We start from the raw sequence: 23,534 nt of genomic DNA, 5'->3' as shown, positions 1-23,534 counted from the left end.
TTCCTTAGTGGAACCTACTAATTCATAGATTTAAAGCTGGAAGAAGCTTCAGAGGTCACCAACTGCCCTATTTTATAGATGAGGAAACCAAGACTCAAGAGACATAAACTGACTTGCCCAGGATCACATAGCCAGCTAGTGAATATCTGAGGCAAGATTTGGACCTAAGTTTACTCCCTCCAAGCCTGACACTTTACTCACTACAATATGCTGTGAACCCTTGATGGTACCCTCATTTTCCTCCAAAGGGAAAAAAAAAATTTTCAGATATTCAAACTAAGCAGTGCCTGTTAAACCTACAAAGGTCTAATGACCATCATAAACCCTCCACTCTTCAGAGACAACAGTTGTTGGGTTTGGTTTTGTTTTGTTTTTTGCCATTCACATAACATTCCAGACTTCTACAGTGAAGAGGCATCATTATAAGTAGAAAAAATAATGGACCTCAGTTCCAGTCTCTAACATTTCTGAGCCTCAATTTTTATCAAAATACTTGCATCATGGTGACATAGATTTATTGTAAGAAAAATGTTTAATAAACTTTAAAGTACCCTATAAATGTGATATATGGAAGATGATGATGACAAAGACTACAATAATAGCATCTAATTTACGGGTTATGCTATAACCCTTTCCAGTCTCTTTATCATATATAGGGAAAGAGAGAGGGAGAGAGATGGGGGAAGAGGGTAAGAGAGGGACAGAGGGGGGGAAAGAGAAGGAGGAGGGAGGGAGAGAGAGAGAGAGAGAGAGAGAGAGAGAGAGAGAGAGAGAGAGAGAGAGAGAGAGAGAGAGAGAGAGAATGACAATCTGACTCTATATTCTAAAGCTAGTTCTTTTTTTTTCCTCTTTTTGGAGGGGCAATTGGGGTAAAGTGACATGGACAAGGTCACATGACTAGTGTCTGAGGCCAGATTTGAACTAAGGTCCTCCTGGCTACAGGGCCAGTGCTCTATTCACTATGTCACCTAGCCACTCCAAAATGAGGGCATCTCTAAGTGGTCCTCTCTTTTTTTTGTGAACAATCAGGGTTAAGTGATTTGCCCAGGATCCCACAGCTAGTAAGTATCTGAGGCTGGATTTGAACTCAGGTCCTCCTGACTCTATGGCTGGTTTTAATCCACTGTGCCACCTAGCTGTCCCCTCTAAAGCTAGTTCTGGTCTTAAGAAGGTGGATAATCTTTGGTTCAGAAAGCATCTGATTCAGTATCAATGTAATTTTTGTCACTGGTGGCTGTAACTCAAACCATTGCCTAAAAATGGCTATTTTTCTAGATTCTTTTGCCTAGGCTCCTAACACCTTCATCTCCATAGGGCCCAACACCTTTGTTTTACAGTTTGAGTCTTAAAGCCTAGTTCCTCTCTGATCATTTTGTATTCTTCCCCTTGCCAGCTGAAATCTCCAGTCTCTCATCTCTGCCTGGACTGGGCTTGCTAGATCTGACCATTACCTGCCTGAAAAATATGCCAGGAAAGAAGTAAAGAAAAGATAAGATTCCCTTTCTAAGACTAAAAAAAAAGTTTTAATTAGTAAGCAGCAGGTAGACAGAAAATTGGAATAAAAATATAAGAAAAGTATTGCCTACAATAAGAGGAGACACTTAGACTAGAGAAATCATGGGTCAAGGAATTTGACCTGATGTGTGGATATACCCTGGAGGTGTACAGCTAAGAAAGCTCATTAAGACATGCTTCTGCTGTGAAACTAAAGAAATCAAGGAGTGTCAAGTCTGCACATCGTTGGTCAGGAAGAGCCAAACCAGTGACCCCAACAGCTATAGCTATCCTAGACTTAATTAGAAGAATAGACAAGGAAACATCTAAGATGAATAGTGAAGTAAAAAGCATCAACAAGGAAATGCAGACTAGAGGTGTCTAAATTTCACATTTTTTTTAAACTTGCCAATGGGCAAGAGCATGTTTGATGTCATTCTCTAAAGAAAAATAACCTCTCCTAAATAAGAACCTTTTTTTTTCCAGATATAGGAACTCTGCTTAATTATATTTGAGTCTAAATTAACAGATGCAACTTCAAGACAAACAAAGAAGTCTGTCCTAAATGGACAAGAAGTCTGGAGGGCCAGCCCAAGGAAAGGAGAGGGTATTCTCAATATAGATTTAAAGGTATAAGACTGGAGCTTTATATCTATCTTGAAGAATGTAAAATCTCCTTTCAGAAAAGAGATGGTGGCCTACTAGAGAGAATAGGTACATCCTGTCAGACATAGCCTCTGTATTGAATGTTTTTGCTTACTTTCTTTTCTTTAGCACAAGGGAGAGTTCCGTTCGAATACGAGAACATGACAGGAGAAATAATTGATATAAAAACAAAAGGCTCCCAAAACTTTCATACCAGATGAAGTCTGGCAGGGGACAATGGAATTATAACCTCCTTATTCCCGGAAGCCATGCCCTCTTAATGCAGCCTAAAACTACACTCTATTAAGTCATGTTGAATTTGTAGCCCACTAAATCCTCCATCCAGATCATTTTCAGAATTGGTTATCTAACCATTCCTCTCCCTTCTTGTATTTGTGTGGTTGATCTTTTTACACCCAAGTGTAAGACTTAAAATTCATACCTAAACTTAATCAGCTTAGATTCAACCCAGTTCTCTAGCATGTCCAGATCTTTTGGGCTTTAATTTTGTCATTCAGCATCCCAACTTTGTGCCATTCCATTTATGCCTTTTGTTCAAATCACTAACAAGATTCTCAGCACAAGATCAAGCACGGATAGACTATGTATTAAGTATGTAATTCATACTTAGTATATTTGCATATATTTTATGTGCATAGAATAGATGTTATATACTATATCATATGTATAGTTTATCTTATATAGCATATAGTATGCATGTTATATATGCATATATATCATATATAGTACCTAACCATCATCCTCATAACTCAGAGTCTATCTGTGCATATAAGTATATTATTGTTATAGAGTATATAATATATATGTTAATTATCTGCCACAAAAGGCCTAAACCGATCCCATGAAACTGAGTTTGATTTCATCTTATTCTCCATCTATTGACATCTGATCATTGACACCATAGTACAGAATAAATAGTATGGTGTCAATGATCATAGATGGAGAATATAAGGAGAGATAAAGATGTTTCTACTGATAATGGAAGTACACAGATAAAGCTCCATGAAAATAATTCAACTTTGTGTGGCCCTTATTATTTAAATTCATTAAAAAATGTAGAAGACTTTTGTTTTCTATTCCATGTCAGAGTTGAATTCATTATGTTCTTCCTGGAAACTTACACTCCCTTCCTCCTAAACCTGTCTCTTCAGGTCACCTTCATTCTTCTTCTTCTAATCTTTTATATGTACCAGAAAACAGCTTTCTACAACATTTAAATAAACATTTTTTTAAGTCTTATGATCTCAACTGTTATGTTTTTAGAATCCATGAGTGATTTTCTTTCTCAATGCAAACCTTAGAGTAGGGGGTAAAAAATTGCAATTTTTAAGTTATAATAATTAGATTTTACAATTGAAAAAGAACAGGACAAAAGAAAGCCTACACAGGGAACATTTTTTAAAGCAAGGAAAAAGGCAGAAGAAAGAATTGACTGGACAATCATTAACTAAAGATACCACGTTCCCTTTTATCATCTTGAGCGGCTATTTCACAATCTTTCCCCTTGTGCGAATGAACAGCATTTTGGATGAAACAAAATATTTGATCTTTTCTAAGTCAAAAACTTCCCTTTTACTATACCCATTTAATATTCTGGAATTTTTTTTTCCTTTTGAAGAAATACAAGTTTGACATTCTAAAGGTATTTGGGTTTGAAGCCAGTAGGAAGATTTCTGTAGAGCACTGGGTGAAGGATTGACTTGCCCCTGTGGTTCAAGAGCTCAATTATTGGAGGGACTTCTCTAGGGACAACATTTCTATTCTACCTTTTAACCTTCATCTAAATACTCTCCTTTCCTCTTTAATTATGACAAAGTTCAAGCTCCTGCCACACACTGGAAAAGTTGTATAAGATACAATTACAGTTTTTCCCCCTTTGTTCTTGGATTTTAAACATTTGGCTAAGCCCAAAAATAGAATAAAATTTCATCTTTTCTGCAGACACAATTTTTTTTAGAAAAACAAGAAGTATCCATTAATGAAGAAGTGAGTTCTCACAAGTGATGAACAGGTATCTGGTAAGTATATTGATTTTTCCCTTTCCCCATTCTTTTCTTCCTCCCTTCATTACTCCCTTCTTTCTTTTTTCCTTCTTTCTTGCCTTCCTTCCTGCTTTTTTCTTCTTCCATTTTTTCTTCTTTCCTTTCATCCTTACTTCTTTTCTTTCTTTTCTTTTTTTCCTCTCTTTCCTCCTTCCCTTTTACCACCCAAGAAATAGATTTAAATATTGTGTATAACATTTCTAAACTTAGAACAATTTCTCTCAACACTAAGAAATAATTACTCTCCAATAGAATTAATATAACTGAAGAAGAAGTTTCAGACACATCTGAGAAGATAAAGTATTTAGCTTATGCAATGAGGGCTCCTGGGGGGCAAAAAGTTTATTAAATATGAACTTAATAGCAAGAGTCCTGTATTTGGAATTAGAGAAACTAGTTTTGAAATCCAGTTCTAATCTTTGCTGACTGTGATTCTGCACAAGTCACTTAACTGCTCTAGACCTCAATTTTTTCCATCTGTAAAATGAGGAAGTTAGTTTAAATGCTAAGACCTGTTCTAGCCCTAAATCCTATGATACTTGCCTGTTTTTTTTTTTCATTGACAATTTGAACAATAATTTCCCAAACCGTTCCATTTCTTTTTATCTTAGCATAGATTTTGCCAATTAGAAAAGGGAAGAAGCAATTCAGAAATAACTACAGAAAGAAATTAAAGTTAGTAAATAAGTGATTTTCAAGTATGACAAGACAGGACAAAGGCAGGGTTATGTTGACTAGTTTCCACCAAAAGCAAAAATACCATAAGGTCATTTTGCTTTCTTCTATATATTATTAGTGTTTCTTCCTTACAGAAAATGCTTTAGTTCAAAACCTTACATTTTACTTATTAATGACTACAAAAGCAAGGCCTGGAAGACCTTCAGAAATGGTTGCTGAGTCTGCAGTTATTCTAAGTAACTTTAGCCTTTGACACATTCAGAAAAGGCACTTTCTGTTCTCCTATTAGGGTTCAAAGGAAATGCATATGCTCACTGTGAACTGAATATTTCAAAATTCACCATAATCCAAAGAAAGATAGCTTTCAACTTGAATTCACTTTTGAAGGTCTGTTATCTAAAGAAACACATTTTTCAAGTATACTCTTAGGAAAGTAGTTTAATAGCTTAAATGGTCTTCCTAAAAATTAGTTCTCAATCCCAGTTTTCTATTTGAAGATCCCCAAATATCTGGTGACTAGAAGAATCTGATATTATCACACAATCTTTGCCTTTGACATTGGACAAATTGGAATCTGACAATGAAATTTGAAAGTGGAATCTTATGACTCAGCACCCAAAACTGATAGTATAAAATATTCAACATCTGAATAACCCAAGTCATAGAAGGAACATATTACAGGTCCCTACTTAAAATATAATATGTTTTGAGTACTTATAGCAAGTGTGATAGAAACTATGCTTAACAATGTACTTAACCTCAAAAAGAAGCCTCAATGATCCTTTTATTGTGGGAATTTTTTTATAATCTTATTCTGGAGTAAATCTTATTAGGCAACTCTTTAAACTATAAGTTATAGATAGAAACTTGATTTGAGAGAGGGAGTTTCTCCACTAGGAGTTCCAAAGCTGATAAAATCCTAGGTCCTTGACACACTGGAAATGGGCTACCAGAAAAGGTAAATACCAACTATTCTTGCTCATGTAGGATCTTTGCCACAGCATTAGATATGGGAGGCGGGGAAGAGGGGACAGAGGCACCAAGAAAATAACAAAAGATTCTAAAAAAAATGCATATGGCTTAGGCAATTGCCAGCACTCCTGCCATAAACAAAGATTAGCTGCCCCAAGTGGGATAACTTAGAATATTTTTCTGTATTAGAAATGTGAGAGAAGATTCTGAACTCTGTATATTAGATAAAAACATATCAAATATTTTTTGAAATATAAACTATTTCTAAACATTTCTGCTTAGAGGGTAGGAAGAAATTCAGAGTTACCCCATGCCTTCAAAAATCTAATGTTGGAGTACAATTTGCAATACATTTTGTAATGATTTTATATAATGTATACATAATTGTAATTTCATCATAATTACAGTCTATAATATTCTCAAACAATAGATAAAATTCCATAATCAAGATTTAGCAAGGGTTCACAGTTTAGGTAACCTTCTCAGTACAATAATAACTTAAAATGTTAATGTATTGGGTGGCCAGGTGGCGCAGTAAGAACATCGGCCCCAGAGTGGAGAGACCTGGGATCGAATCCGGGCTCACATACTTAGCACCACACCCAGAAATAACTGACCGTGTAACCTTGAGCAAGTTACTTAATCCCAATTGCTCAAAAAAAAAAAAATAAAATGTTAATGTAGCCTAGAATCATTTTCCTAAAACTATTCAACCTCCCTTGGACTTTGAATCCTCTCCTAATGATTCTCCTTTCCATTTGATCAATGGTGAACTCAAGATGTTTCCATCACCTGAAGTGATCAAAGACTTTTTCCTTCTCTTCATCTGATCATTACCTTAATTATGTCAAAGCATGGGGAAAGAAAGTACTTTCCTTTAGTGGATCAGCCAAGGGCTTCTCCTATTTCAGTCACTGCTCCAACTCCAGCCTCTGGGGAAGAACTCAGCTGTGAACTTTGCCCTAGATTTCAGTAGTTAGGCCTCAGATAAGAGGGAAAAATATTTAGTGTGAGGCATTGTTATGGAACTGATAGTTAAAGAAAGGCTAATATGAGTTTATTCTGATGGGAGGAAGGATTTTAGACTACCTAATATTATTTTGTAATATATAGCCTACAGAGTGACTTTGTGTGTGTTCGGTTAGGGAAGGGGAGGATTTGCTCATTATGTTTCCATACAAGTATTGACAAATTTACATAATTCTTTTTATACCTTTCATGATTATTCCTAAGAAACTATTGTGTCCTTAGAATGGTAGTGTTCATACAAGAAAAGGCTCTCACCAATTCTCTTCCTATAAAGTCACATTCTTTGCTTTCCATAAAATAGAAAGCATAAAAAATGTCTAGTCCATACCAAACTGGACAGAGATTTAATAAGATGCAAAAGAATATATGCTATGGTCTGATGGCCTGAGAGGTGTCACTAAAATAGTCCGTTATCAAAAATAGCTACATCACAATTCACACACACACACACACACACACACACACACACAATCACCTTACCTAGCAGTATGGAGGTTGGAGGTGGGGGAGAAGAGTTGAACTGGAGCATTTCCCATGGAGCTGGGTATGTACTATGGCCCCTTCTGGTGGGACATGTGCTGTGGACCCTTCCTAAAGGATTAATAACTGAGCCAGGAAGAACTATCTATTCATTAAGTTAATTAAAAGAACTTTTCAAAAAAAAAAAATCCTTCCATATGTTAAACAATTTCTTTTGGGACTGTGCCACCTCTCCTTTAGATTTCTAAGGAGGAAGATGTATGGAATTTCTTTCCCTTCCTTCCCACCTCTCCCCTCTCCACTGGTCCCAAGTAGCATCAATAGTAGCTATAATTCAAGCATATTCTCACTGTCATGTGCTTGGGGGAAGGGGATAGGAGAGAAATCCCTCCTCTCCCCATCACCAATAGGAAGTCAAAGAGCTGACATTGTCAAAAAAGCAATATACTGAAAAGAAGGAAGATGTTTTCTCCTTACTCCTTTATATAAACTAATGAGCAAATAGCTTTTCCTGTATCAATCACCAACTATTTTAGAAGCAATCCCTACCCCAGGTAGGTGGGACTAAACCAGGAGTCACTAGTTACCCATTTTGTTTTTATCTTTGTTTGTTGTACCCAGAAGGGGCCAGAGTACATGCCTATTTCCACAGGTAATATTCGAACTCAACCCATGCTACATTAAAATGTCACCATTCAAAATTAATTTCTTTCGGCTCTGGCATTGCATCCACAGGAGTTCTTTGCTAAATACAAATATTTCTGGGAGGAATTAATACATTGTGTTATCATCCATTACCTGACCTTAGTTTATCACACTGACCAAACAGACATTGGGACACAAGATAAATAGGTTTTGATGTTGGTGAAATGAGGAAGGGAAAAGGAAAATTCCAGAGTATGAGGAGATGTGGAGAGGGAGGTGTCACACTAAGGCAGCAGGAGAAGACTTTGAGTACATGTGCCGGAAAAGGGAGGGGAAGAGATGAAAGGTAGGGCAAAGATATTTTTAAAGGAGTGGAAAAAGAGAACAAAAGACAAACTTTCAACTGCTTCATTATTTTTTCTGTGTGAAGTATTAATAGTTTACTGTTCAAACCAAGATTTCAAGCACAGACATTCTCCCAATTTTTCATAGCACACTTAAAAAAAAAAGCCACACCATAAAGCAGATTATTATAAAGTGTATTGGATTTTCCCAAAGGAGTCATATTGTAAATGAGAGTTGAGTATCTTTCCAAAGATTCAACATCAAATAAGTAACAGCTATGATGAATACTGTCATAAAAGCAAAGATCCATGAATTATAAACCTCCAGGATTATTTAAAATCATAAAAATTATGTGGTAAGTAAATCCCATAAAAATAAGCACAAATGTACTATTTGATTTTTATGAAAGAGGCTCCAACATGCACACAGCATGCGAATATTACAATGAGAGTGTCTCACCCAAGAAAGGTTAGTGTCAATGATGATGTAAACACCAGGACAGAAAAAGAACAATCATGTCCCTAGGAAAGAAGAAGAATTCAAATTGGGATCCGAATAAACCAAAAGGCCACAGGCAATGTGTAAGGGTTTCTTTGGAATGCCAAAAATCTCAGAAGTAAGGAAAAACTGGTTGCTAAAATGATAGTTGGGGTTAGGAGCTCAGTACTATATAAGGGAGCAAGATATAGGACAGTAAAAAGACTGTCCAGTTCAACCTATGTCCCAAAGTTTGGGTTTTTTATAAGATCTGTTTACATTCCCTACTCACACCTTGAAATGAAATGCTATTTTGATGCCAAGCAGACCCAAAGTATATATTCTTCTGACTTAGCCATGCCAATAAGGACATTAAGTGAGCTGCCATCCATCTCCATAGAATATCTTTCTAGACCTATAAGACATGGATTGATAGGACAGCATAGGTAAAAGTCTCTAATGATTTCAAGGTACATAGATTATGAAATGGTTGCCATTGGATGGCCCTTGCTAAACTCTTCCCATAGTTAAAACTTCCTGTACTGACAAAATCAGATGGGTTGCATTTGACACATTTGTCCATACCAACAACGCTGGGGCTCAGGTATACTTCATTCAAGGGTCTACCTCAGCACCTTGCACTGCAGAATATAAAATAGTCCATGTGGCACAATGGTACAATTCTCAAACAGTTCCAAAAAATTAAGACTATCTGTGGGATGGGGGGTGGAGAATAGAACATCACAATCATCCACAAATGCAATTATTTGCATATTCAACAAAAAACATTTTACAAAGCTTATCAACTTGCTTAGTTTTTCACACCTAGCTTCTCTACCAGCTGCCTTGCCCCTGTGGTGGTACCCTCCCCCATTCTCCCTCACTTTCTTCACCTTTGTTTTGTCTTCTCTTATTTGAATATGAACTTCTTGAGATCTTGTTTTCATTCATTTGTGTCCCCAGTGCTTAGCACAATGCCTGATATGTAATTAGCAATTTTAACAAATTGTCTATCCATCTGTCTATCTATCTATCTATCTATCTATCTATCTATCTATCTATCTATCTATCTATCTATCTATCTATAGGGCTTGCCCCAACTCAAGCAAATGGGGAAGGGGGCAGAAAAAATTGAAAACTGGAGTAAAACAAAAAACTAACAAAAGAGAAGAGGAAAAGAAAAATGAAAACTAACTAAAACTCCCTCTATCACAGAGGAAAAAAAAGTGTAAGGTCAGTAATTTCCCAAAATACGTGGGGCTCTCCCCACATAGATAAGGGACCTGAGATTGTCTGGAAGTTGGCCCCTGAGAGATCATTCTGACCTAAGTAAAAATTCTTCACTGTATCTTTTTAGCCTATGGGGTGATCTGAGTAGAGACCAGACAAAACATTTCTAGGTTCCCCTTTAACATAGACAACCAAAATTTCTCCAGAGATCCCAGCCTATATAAGGCAAGCCCACTGGAGGTTCAGAAAAAAATTTACCCTGGGTGTCTGCCCCACAGGGTACTTGAAATCCTCCACAATGGATCCTTGTCATTGCACAAGGCAATCCAAATGAAGTTCTTCAAATCACCTGACAAGACAAGCAAGATTTGCTCAAAAAGAAGGAAAACAAAGTCGAATGAGCCACATCAAACCACTGCTGGGCCTACTAGGTTTGGGGACCCATTTCCTGAGCAAGACCCAGTCACACTGTTTGGACCAGGTTTAATTTTAGGTATCTAAAAAGAAAAAAAGTTAGGCTCCTTTTTCTCATGTGCTTTGCCTCATTAAATGACCACCCCAGTATTCAAAGGATGATTTTATTTATGATTTAGTTTAAGTTTTTCCAAAAGGGAAATAAAAGGAAATTTTTTTTATATAAAGGAAATGCTAAGCATAGAAGACAATAGGCATTATCAGAACTTAAAACAAGGTTCAGTAACTTATAACTACTGTTAACAGTCTTCCAAAGTTTGGTACTTAAACCACATCAAAATGTAAAGAGGTTTGTAAGACTGCTAATTAAATCCTTTATATTTCACCTTTGCTTAGCACTACCCAAACAACTCCTGGTGCATGCTTATTGTTAAAACAACCAGGCTTGAGCTGGTCCTCTTCAGTGGACATCTTCTCCAATGCAGAAGCTTCAGCCTGATGGGACCCACTGCCTCCATACTCCTTGAACTCACAAGGCCACCTCTAAGACCAGATATATATTCCCCAAGAATGATGTTTTCTTGTCTTCCAAGGAAATGAAACACAAAAAAGAAAAGGCAACCAGGTTCTCAGGAACAAGCTTGCCTAATTACATCTATGCTCCACAAGGAGAGGGAGAAGGAGAGAGGCAGGGTAATATAAGAACACAAATCTGGAGATATGAAGCAAGAGGCCAAGTTGGAAGCTGCCTCTTCTTTACCTGGCATAGTATTCTCAACTACTGCTGTCACAGGGTGGAGAGAATATCAAAGAAACACTCAGGGTTTGGTATATCACACCAAAATACTAGGTCTTCTCAGTGTGTCACCACATGGCCAGAAGTAGGTCCCAAAATTTTCACATATTCTGTAGGAAGGTCAATTCCAAGCCCATGCTATAGAAAGGATCCCACTTTTATTTAAGCTCATTATAAGCCAGTAAAGAGGACCAGATGTCCAATGAAAGAATCACAAAATAACAGGAGGCTTCTAAGGCCATCTAGCTCAAATCATTAAACACAAATACCCCAACAAATGATCATACAGTTTTGCTTTAAGACTTCTACTGTTTTCTGAGGCACCCCATTCTACTCTGGAATTTTAAATGTCAGGAAGATTTTTCATACATCGAGGCTAAATTTGCTCTGGTACCCATTGTTCTTAGCTCTGAATTTCAAGCCAAGTCTAACAAATCAAGATTAGGTATCATCGCAGTACAACAAGCATCTACTAAAACACCTACTATGTGTAAGTCCTGGCAATACAAAGACAAAATTAAAATATCCCCTGCCCTCAAGGAACTTACAGTCTAATAAGGGAGACCACATGCACACATACAAGATACTGTTGCAGGCCAGGTTTGACTTGAGCCTATTGCTTAGTAGTTTAGGTTTGATACTAGAAGAAAATTAAACACAAGTAGAGTTTAGAATTATCAAAATGAGATTTACTTAGCAATACAGGGTGTCCCTAAAGTCTGGACACAGAGGAAATTTCATTATGCATATTTTCAAGAAATAAAATGAATGAAATTTTCAACAACATTTTATTTAATTGGCATAAATAAGATTTCATAGGAAGACATAGGAGACACATAGGAGATCTCATTAATTAAATTTAATTAATCTCATTAATATGGAAAACAGTACCCAATAGCTAATGAAAATTTTTATTCCCTATGAAATTGTCATGGCTAAAATTTATACAATACTGGCAGCTATGTGGTACAGTGAATAGAGCACTGACCCTGGAGTCAGGAGGACCTGAGTTCAAATTCGGCCTCAGACACTTAACCCTTACTAGCCACATGACCTTGGGCAAATCACTTAACCCCAGTTGCCCTGCCTTTCCCCCTCCAAAAAGCAAAAAATAAAAAATTTATATAATAGCAGGGGAAGGATAATTAATCAACAAGGATATTCAAAGAGAAAAACAGCATATTAATTCAGATGAGTGCAACTGGCCTGCCTCTGTGTTGTCCATGATAATCCACTGCTCAACCATTAAAAGCCAGCTGGCACCCCTCCTACTTTTTCTACCCAGGAGACCAGACAACCACACCAATAGCCCAAGCCTTAAACTTGGGCCAGTTTCAATAGGAAGCTATGTAGGGTGGTGGATAAAACGCTGGTCCTGGAGTCAGGAAGACCTGAGTTCCAATGTATCCTCAGACATTTTATGACTGTATGACTCTGGGCATGTCATAACCTCTGCTGCCTTTGCTAATTCATTTGTATAATAGGGATAATAGTAGTGCCTACCTCCCATGATTGCTATCAGGAAACAATAAGTTCATATTTGTAAAGCACTCAACAAACATTAAAGGGCAACTAGGTGGTGAAGAAAATAGAAGGCCTGGAGTGAGGAAGACTCATCTACAAGTCTGGCCTAAGACATTTACTAGCTTTGCAACCCTGGTCAAATCATTTAACCCTGTTTGCCTCACTTCCTCATCTATAAAATGAGATGGAGAAGGAAGTGGAAAAACCATGTGTCTTTCCCAAAACAACAATGAATGCTAGATGATATTGTTATTACTTATTAAGGATAAACTCGCCTAACCCACATGTAAAGGAGCCTTGGAGTATTTCTGGCACCACACTTGAAGAGTAGACACAAGGTAACCTTAGAGAGCAAAATTCTAGCTTCAAATGCTTTTTTTAAATTTTATTTTAGACTCAAACACCAGAACACAAATACAGAATAGAGAAAAGAAACAAAAAACACATCATAAATTTAAATATTGGAACTTAAATACAAAATAAGAAAGAAAAAAAGCATGTCATATGCATAGCAGAACATAAAAGAGGATTCAAAATATTGAACAATAAATTTTCATTTCAAGAAAACCTGTATGATAAATACTACATGTGTTGAGAACTGTCCATCTTTTCTTTGCTTCCTTGTTAAGTTTTCTTTTGTTCTCTGCTATGCATTTTTTACTTTGTTCTTTTTTTCCCTTCCTGCCAGAAAACTACAATTATTAAATATGTTTCTCTAATTGCTATAGCTATATACGTACATATATGCATACATACATACATACATACATAAATACTTTTCCAAATTCTACTCCTGGTCTTGTTTTATGTTTGTGCATGTCTTGTTTCCTATCCCTCCTGCCTCCTCTACTTTACTTCTACCAGCTACCTTGCCCTTTTATTACCTGTCTACCCCCCTCCAAGGATTCCTCCCCTATCCTTCCACTCCCATGAATCTAAACACCTTTCTATATTCCCTTTTACCTATTCCCTCATTCTCCCCATTAAAGATTCCTCCCTTGTCCTCTCCCCCTTCCTATCCCCTTACCATTTATTTCTTCTGAATTTAGAAGACTTTTAGACTCTTCTAAATATATATGTATTGTTCCCTCTTAAACCCATTCCTGATGAAAGCAGGTTACCACGACTACCAGCCCTCCTCCCCCATCTAATTCCTCTGTATTGATTCTTTCTCTTGCACCCCATTTGCATAAAATACTCTTTTTAGCTTTTTAAATTCATATAATACTCAGGTTTATCTCAATCTTTCCTATTGGCTACCCAATTATTAATAAGAATCTTATACATATGTTTTATAGTTTACATATATAAAAAGGAAATGGTCTATCCTTATTGAATCCCTTATAATCAGTCTTTGGTATGTACCTTACATTTCTCTTGGCTCTTGTATGTCAAATTTTCTATTAACTTCAGGTTTGGGTTGCTTTTTTTTTTTAAACAGAGTCTTGAAAGTCTGACAGTAGATCAAATGTCCATTCTTTTTTCATTCAGGATTATGCTTACCTTTGCTGGGTATGATATTTTCTTTTTTTTTTTTAATTTATAAGCAATCGGGGTTAAGTAACTTGCTCAAGGTTACACGGCCAGGTGTTTCTGGGTGGGTGCTAAGTGTCTGAGCCCGGGATTCCATCTCCAGGTCTTCTCAACACTGGAGCCGGTGCTCTTACTCGCTGTGCTACCTGGCCGCCCCTGGGTATGATATTTTCAAACAAAGTTCCAGTTCTTTTGCCCTTTGATATATAGTATTCCAAGACCTGTGGTTCTTTAATGTCTCTGCTGCTAGGTCTTGTGTGATACTAATTGTGATACTGTCATATTTAAATTGTTTTATTCATGTTGCTTTTAAAATAGCTGGGGCTTTCAGAATTTAGCTATGATATTCTTATAAGTTTTCTTATAGGATCTCTTTTAAGTAGTAATTCAATGGATTTTTTTCTGTTTCTACTTTCCTCCCTTGTTCTAATGCTTCAGGACAATTTTCTTTACTTCTATTATTGTATCAAGATTCTTTTTTTCTGAGCATAACTTTCAGATAGTCTGATTATTTTTATGTTTTCTCTTCTTGATCTAGTCTCCAGCGCTGTTGTTTTTCTTATAAGAGGTTTCACCTTTGGGGGTGGCTAGGTGGTGCAGTAAGTAAAGCATCGGCTGGAGTCAGGAGGACCTGAGTTCGGTTCTGGCCTCAGACACTTAACGCCCACACAAAAAACTAGCTGTGTAACCTTGGGCAAGTTACTTAATCCCAATTGCCCTCCAAAAGGCAAAAAATATATGTTTCACCTTCTCTTCTATTTTTTCGTTATTCACATTTAATTATTTCTTGATCTCTTATAATTTCACTGACTTTTCCCTGCCCAATTTCAATTTTCAAGGTATCATTGTCTTAAGATTCCAGATCTCTTTTTCTAATTGGTTGAGTTTCCTTTTATAATCTTCTTTTTCTTAGATTATCCTTTTTTTTCTTGTGTTTTTTTTTTTTTAAGTTTTCCCCTCATCTCTGTCATTTGGGCAGGTGACCATTTGACTTTACTGTTTGGGGATTTCTCTATTTCAATATCCTCCTCTGAAGATGAACTCTGTTTTCTATTCCTATAATAGCTTTCTGTGGTTGGATTCTTTCTCCATTGCCTGTCCATTTTTTGGTGGCAATAGCTTCATTTTTATAATCACCTCTAGCCCTGGGGTATGGGAGATGGTGCCTCTGGCCCCAGATCATCAATTCTCCCCTCTAGCCAAATCTCCAATAAGTGCCCACAGCCAGGGGCTTTCTGCTCTGCTGGTTCCTTCTCACCCCCACTGCTCTTCACAGCACGCCTGGGTCTGGCATTTCTTGTCAGCAGAGGGTCCCTTGATTTTCCCGGACTCAGATGCCCAACTCCCCTCACTTTTCCAGGGGTAAAAGTTCCTGTGGCTGGGGTGAGGCAGCCTCCCAAACCAACTAACCCCAGAGCTTGCCACTTGCAGTTAAAGCAGATTCTAGCCTGCAGGTGTTTACTCTTCACAAGAGACCAAACTTCTTCCTAACATTTTTCTTCAATCTTCTCAAATTGTGCCAAGAATACCCCCATCGTGCCTCTATTCTTATTTTTACTCCCACTTTGTTTGTCCTAAGGTGCTATTTTATTTCTTTTGTGAGGGAAAATCTTAAGAGCTTGGAGTTTTCTGACCTACTCTGCTATCTTCCCAGAATCCTCTCCCTTCAAATGTTTATTGATTAATCTTCTCATCCAATCTGCTCCTTTTACAAATAAAAAAAAAATCAAGTCCTGAGATGCTCATCTAAGACCATGCAAGACTTAAAGAGTCAAGGATTCAAACCAAGATCTTTTGATTCCAAATTCAACATGTTGTATGCATACATGTTCTCTCTCTCCATTAGATTACAAACTACTTGAGGGCAGGGACTATTTTGCTTTTTTTTTTTTTGGTACCCTGAGGACTTAGCACAATGCTTGTCAACATAGTTGGTGCTTAATAAATGAATATTTATGGGGAGGCTAGGTGGCACAGTGAATAGAGCACCAGCACTGGAGTCAGAGGACCTAAGTTCAAATCTGGCCTCAAACACTTAACACTTACTAGCTATGTGACCTTGGGCAAGTCACTTAACCCCAATTGCCCTACTTTCCCCCCTCCAAAAAGTAAACAAATAAATAAATAATTAATGAATATTGATTTATTAAGATTATCTCTAAGGTCCCTTTCAGACTTGTTATTCTTGATTTAAGAGGATAGAGCCAAGCACAATGATTACAACTTGTAAAGAGACACATTTAGGCTTACACAGGAAAATCTTTCTTACAGTTAAATCCAGCTCCAAATCCTTCATTCAACATCACCAACCTTCAAATACTTGATTTCTTGTTGTCTTTTTTTTTTGTCTTTTGGGGGGCAATTGGGGTTAAGTAACTTGCTCAAGGTTACACGGCTAGTTTTTGTGTGTGTGTGTGTGTGGGTGCTAAGTGTCTGAGGCCGGAACCGAACTCGGGTCCTCCTGACTCCTGGGGCTGGTGCTTTACTCACTGCGCCATCTAGCCAAGCCATTTCTTGTTCTCTTTGAGCACACAACAAAGCCAACTCCTGCATTTTTCTTTCTGCGATGAGCTTGTGATCCATCCTTTCATTTAGCTCCAACTTCTTTATATCCTAGGGTTTCATTTATAGTGAGAACTTCAATATGGATGTGGCTGTGTCCCTCCGGTATGCATCATCTTGGTAGCTGCTGGGCAAAGCTCTCACTTTTGGGGTGCCATTTTTTAAAACTGGTCATACATTATCTGAAATCTGTGTGATTTTTAACATCCTCTGCTTCCTTTTCTACTCTTCTGTCACTGTCACTATGGAAGTAGAAGGAGACTGAATGGGACCAAGGAACATTTTGTATTTTTATCTGCTTCATGAGTCACCTCAGCCAAAGAATTCATCACCAAGTAGCCAACTGGTAATGAGATTCTCTGTACTTGCCTATGCTGGACCTAACCCACAGTGTCTTTGGGATTGTACACCTGCTCTGATTGAATTCTACTAGAATAAACTTCAAGAACCCACATTCACTTTTCATAATCTAATGAAATATCAAATTAAGACTTTTGGAAATAATTTTATAGAATGATTTTTTAAAAAATATTTGACAAAATAAAGTAGGTTGCCATGCAAAGATCACTGGATTTGAAGACAGAAGCCCTGGGTTTGAATCTCTGGTTCAGTCACATACTACCTATAGGTCACTGAGCAAGTCTCTTCATTTCTCAGTCTGTTTCTTCCTATGTAAAAGGAGGGGATTTAACCAGATAACTTCTGAAATCTCTTCCTGATCTTAACCTATGATCCAAAGGTTCAATAAATAACTATTTTGGCGGTATGGAATGTAAAGGACTCATTGCACTCATAAAATTGGTCCATTATCACATCTTTATTCAGAATACTTGCTAAGTTTTTTTTCAAATTTCTTCTCTCCCTGAAGAGTTGCAGTAGCTATTAGTCAGTTAAGATAGGTCATTTCTACTTTCCAAATAAATGATATTAAACTATAATTTGGGCCATCTATTTAAAAACTATATTTCTAGACATAGAGTAGCTTCTCATTTTTCCCTCACTTGATACTATGAAAGTCCCTGTCTCCCACCTTTTATCTCTATGAAGATTCAGCTAGAGCTCCCCATTTTTATGGTGTCTGCCTAGTACTAACAGGAATTTCTCTTTTAAATAAGGTATTTAAAAATGTAAAAAGAATTATTAGCTCATAGGTCATACAACAATGGACAGAGAGCCACATTTGTCCTGTGGCAGTAGTTTGCCCTTGACTGATCTCTAATCCTTCAGGTTCCACCGATGTTTGTATTCCAACTCTAGTACTTCACTCCAGTTCAGTTTTCTCTTCCCATTTTTCTCCTGAAGCCTGGGTCTTCAATCTTCCCTACCTAACCTATAAATCCCTTTTTATTTTGTTGCCAGAAATGCCCAAAAGGATTTTTACTATTCATCTATATTTTAGAGATAAGGAATATAAATTAAGTCAAGGAATGGTTAAAGATCATAAGATGATAGATTAAAGTTGAAAGGGACCTTGGAAGTCACGTGGTCTAATCCCCTCATTTTACAAATAAGGAAATTGATGCCCAGAAAAGTGACCACTTGCCCATGGTCACACAGGAAGTAAGATTCAAAACCAGGCTCTTCTGAAACAAATCCAGTGCTCAGACACCAACCTTAACCTTACCTACCATATTACAACAGAAAGAACATTGAAAAGCAGCCTAATAGGAAATCAGAGGATAGTACTGATAGTATATCATTTTGTATCATTGGAGATCATAGGTATGTATAGAGTGTGGGCCAAGGGTAACACTTGCCCCTGGACATATTTGCTCTAGGTAACCTGGCTGTTGTGAGAATATTTTATTACCTTAATAAGATAGTAGGGATAAGTTTGTCAACTTAGCATAACCAACTCCATTTTGTTTTAAACCTCCATTTTGTTATTAGCTTTTGAAAAGTTATTTTTCAGTTATAAGATAAGCACTTGTGTGGTATGTGGTAGCAAAAATGAATACATTCCTCAACAACTGATAAACACATGTGGGCCCTCTTATAAGACAGACCACTGAGGAAAAAAATTTGTAAGCAACTTTATCAATATTTCATATAATAATCTGCCAAACAAATATGTTATAAACAACTTAGGAACACTCATAACTAGAGTTATCAAAAACCTACCTTAGGTCCTAACCATTAGTTGGCTCCTAAGCCATGAACTGGCTCCTTCCTCCTCTGTACTTGAGACTGGCTTAGCAGCCTGTGTTCAATCAGAAGCAGTGCTGATTGACTAATTGATGGAGATTTGCCAGATGATCAATCACCTCTAAGGGGGAACCAAGGTTTCTGCTGGTCCGAGAAGGAATCTTGTTATGAGTCTGATATTAAAGAAACTTATTGGAACCTCTAAGACCCAGGCTGGTGGTTTGCTCTTAAATTAGTATATTGTTTGCATTTTGACTAATAAAATTTGTTTGCCTTGAAAAGTTTAAGTCTAATTTGTGGTACCATCATACTATTTAGTATAAATAAGAGTAAACTGGCTATAAGTATGTACCGTGCATTACATTGACCCACACTCTCTGCAGTCCTATGATGCACTTCTATCTTGGCAATTAAAATAGGTTCCTATATTATGAAGTCTACTCAGAGGTTTATTTTTCTGTGAGTACAAGTAACAAATGATAAGGTAACATAATCTTTTTGATGCATTAACACATTGCTACAAACTATTTCCAGTTAGTTAACTGTGCATTGACATTTGTAGCATACTGAAGTGCCTCATGAAGTAGATTTGTTTTAACTGTTTGCCTGAGTTTAAAGTGGTTTGGCAATTGCAAACAGTCAATCCAAGGCACAATTAAAATTGATTGGGTAATAATTTTCTGGGTGCAAAAAGCGAGGCAGCAGTAGAGCCTTTTGAAAGTGTGGCCAAAAAATTCCATTTCTCATCATAGTAATCAACCCTGCAATTACCATTCACACAACTATATTTTAAATGCGGAAGAGTCTTTCCCTCCATAAAACTTCAGCTTTGTCATAAATGCCATTTGCTTAGGGTTTTGTCTGAGCTTAAAAGAGATGTTCAAAAATTATAAATCTGAGGTGTATTTTATTACTTGAAAACACCACACCTACTAGCTAATAGCATTTGGTGCCTCTACCTAATAATTTACTTAAGTGCAATTACATACCCAGAAACATCCTGACATGCCTCTCACTGCATAATAAAACAAAGCACTAAATCATTTTCATGACTAGTCAAGACCCACAGACTGAGAGAAGAAAGAAAATTGGGGGGGAAAACACTTCAAAGAAATTTCCTTTCCAGGAATACTGAAAGGATTAGATCATCTAAAATCAAAACAGTTTTCTAATTGAATAAGCTTTTTTTAAAAATACTACTTGCATGTGGATGAATTCTGACTTATGTTACTTCCACGAAATAATAATTTGGGACATTGCAAAAAGGGCATTGAATACTTTCAATAAATGAACTTTTTTTTAAAACAAGAAATAAAACATTTTTGACTTCCTGAAACGCAGAGTCTTCTTCTCCACCTCTCAGAATAAGGGACTATGGGGCAGCACAGCATAGTAGAAAAAACATTGGCCCAGGAGTTAGGATATTGGAAGAAGTCACTCCTGTTTGCTTCAGTTTCCCCAACTGTAAAAGGAGGATGAGAATGGCAACATATACTATCAGATGTGATCATGTCTGCAAAATGCTTAGCATAGTGCTTTACCCATAAGTAAGCACTATATAATCTTCTGGCTCTCTTAATTAACTTTGTGATTTTGGACAGACTACTTGGTTTTTTTGGCCTCAGTTTCCTCATCTGTAAAATGAGGGTAGGACTAAATAATCTTCAAAGTGCCCTACAGCTCTAAGATTTTGTGATATTGCACAAACATACACAAACACACATACATACATGTATGCATAATCTACCAGACATATCATATTGACTGTATATCCATGCAAGAATCTTAATTTCCATAGCCCTGCAGCTGTAAAACTTAGCAACTTCGTGAACTGACATTCAGAGACTCTCAGCCTGTGCCAGCTGTCTTTCAATTTTCTATCAACTCCCTTAGTTCCTTGTCAGTCTTAAAGCTTTGCAAGTTTCCCAGGCCTGAATTCATTAGATAAGGGAAAGGGGTCATCTAAATCTTAGCAAACCTCAGCTGCCACAGAAATTCATTGGTGCAAATCTCCTTCAAGACAGAAATAGAAAAATCCCCCATAGGTCTTTGTCAGTGTTGGCTTTGGAAGATACCGTTGGAGCAGCAGTTGCTGAAATGTATGAGCCTTAATAGAAATTTCTGTTTCAAGTTCCCTTTTCTTTTATAGTTCCTCTATGAAATTGGGTGCTGATGACTGCAGTAACAAGGTAGTGGAAGGGAGGGGGATAGAGGATGGAGTTCATATAAAGGTCAGCTGGCTAGGCTGTATAATAAGAAAAAGAATTCATCATAAAGAGGATCTTTTTGATAAAAGGGAGGTTATTAGGAGAACAAAAATATATCTCACTTCTTCAGGAATTCTGCAGGTTTTTCAAAGTCTAAGGGAAAGGATAATAAAGAGTAGTTAGGGGGCACTGAACCTAAAGCAACAGCCCAGAAATGGACATGATGATTTCCCTGAGAGAAAATCTCCACAGACCAACCCCATCATGACAGACAATCACATATTCACTCTGTTTTTGCTGCTGGCGTCTCAGATGTGCAGAAACCTGGGCTCTAGCCTCATCATGCCTGGCTATATTAAATTCAGCTCCAGGTTGTAAAATGTGATGGAAGGACATCATAGGAAAATTCATTTGCACAAAATTCTGTAATACTCTGAAGTGTTCAGTGAACTGTCTGAAAGGCTTCACCCCATGAGCAAAGAACCCAAAGGTTGATCTGTCAAAATTCTGACTTGGAAAAGTAACCTCCAAGGGCAGAGGATAAAAAAAGGAAGAAAGGAACAAGAGAGGAGTCTTAACAGAGTGGTAACAGTTACCCTCAGGAGAGCCCAGGTTTCATAGAACAATACTTTAAACTACATTTAATGTCAGCAATCATGCTTAATATGTTAGTGTGCAAAGTGTTCTTACAAAGCCTACAATGTAAATTTGTCTACGCACTCTTCAGATACATGTGCTGAAAGATAAATTGAAATTTCTTTGTTATCTATTAAATTTTGCAAGTGGCTGCCTATATGATAAAAGTCACCATGTTGGGAAGGCAAGCAACAAAGATTTGAGGATCTATGGAGAAACAGGGTGTGACAGGAGAGGAGCCCTTCTGTCAGTTTATTTGAACTAATTATTTTTGCTAACCACATTGTAAATTCTGTTTTTCCATACTTGATGTAGGACCCCTCTAAATTCAGTAAGCCTGCAATTCCTTTTCCTCTGGAAAATGAAATAACAAATTTTTGACAGTTCAATTAAAATCTCTAACAATCCAAAAATCCTATCTGGTAAGTTTCTTGAGCATTTTCTTTCTCATCTTTTTGTTATTCCATACTACTTTGAGCCACTTGAAAAATAAAATAAAATAGCACAGATATTGCCCCAAAGAGACAGCACATTGTAGTGGATAAAATACCAACTTGAGAGTCAGGACACCTGGGTTCAAATCATGCCTCAGAAACAAGCTAGACATAAAACTATGACCACGTCATTTAACCCTTAGTGACCAGGCAACTCTCTGAGACTACAGATTACCAACTAGTTGTTGATTAACACAATGATGAAGGGAGTTTCCAAACCACAAACTCCCAATGCCAACAAAATTAATGGTAGTAGTGGTAGTGGTAGAGGTAGTGGTAGTAGTAGTAGTAGCAGTAGTAGCAGTAGTACCGTGTTTCCCCGATAATAAGACACTGTCTTATTATTTTTTTTGGACAGAAAAAGACCAGAGGGCTTATTTTCAGGGGAGGGCTTATTTTAATGAACATTGACAGCAATTTTAATAAACAGGTAAATGTGAACAAAAAAATGTACTTTTATTCAATAAGCAAATCACTGGGGAAGAACAGGATGACGCGCTCACTGCTGCAGCTCTGATTGGATTGATTGGATGCAGCGGTACGTTTCACGGGGGGACGGTGCATACAGAGGGTACCGTAATGTAGCGTGTAGCGCAGGGGATCACCTTCACTACAGTAGCAATCTCAATAGGGCTTATTTTCGGGGGAGGGCTTATTATCGGGGAAACACGGTAGTAGTAGTAGCCAGCTTTTATGTAATATTTTACAATTTTCAGAGCACTTTACAAATATTATCTCATTTTTCTTCAATAATCCTGAGAGATTAACAGATTAACAAATTGTTAATTTGTACCCATTTTTCATATAAGGAAACTGAGATAATCAAAGCTTAAGTGACTTGCCCAGGGTCACACAGCTCATGAGGGTCCAATATCAAATTTGAACTCAGGTATTCCTGACTCCAGGTCCAACAGTTCATCTACTTTGACACCCAGCTACCTTATAGTCAATAAAATTACAATTCCAGACCAAAAAGAAGTGATTCACTGTCACTTAGGTTTTTTTTTTTTAAATAATTCACTTTATACAAAATTAGTAGCTAGTGATGACTTTGGGTAAGACAAAATAAAACTTCAAAGATCATACATTCACTTATTTAAACTTTGAAGAAGAGAATACATTTGTCTCCACAGCACTTTACAGACCAGGAATCTGGGACTCAGAG

This window comes from Petaurus breviceps, unplaced genomic scaffold (genome assembly GCF_028583685.1).
Source record: "Petaurus breviceps papuanus isolate PSGF00001 unplaced genomic scaffold, PetGlider_PUasm1.0 90804, whole genome shotgun sequence".
Classification (NCBI taxonomy): domain Eukaryota; kingdom Metazoa; phylum Chordata; class Mammalia; order Diprotodontia; family Petauridae; genus Petaurus; species Petaurus breviceps.
Note: the sequence above shows the minus strand (reverse complement) of the source record.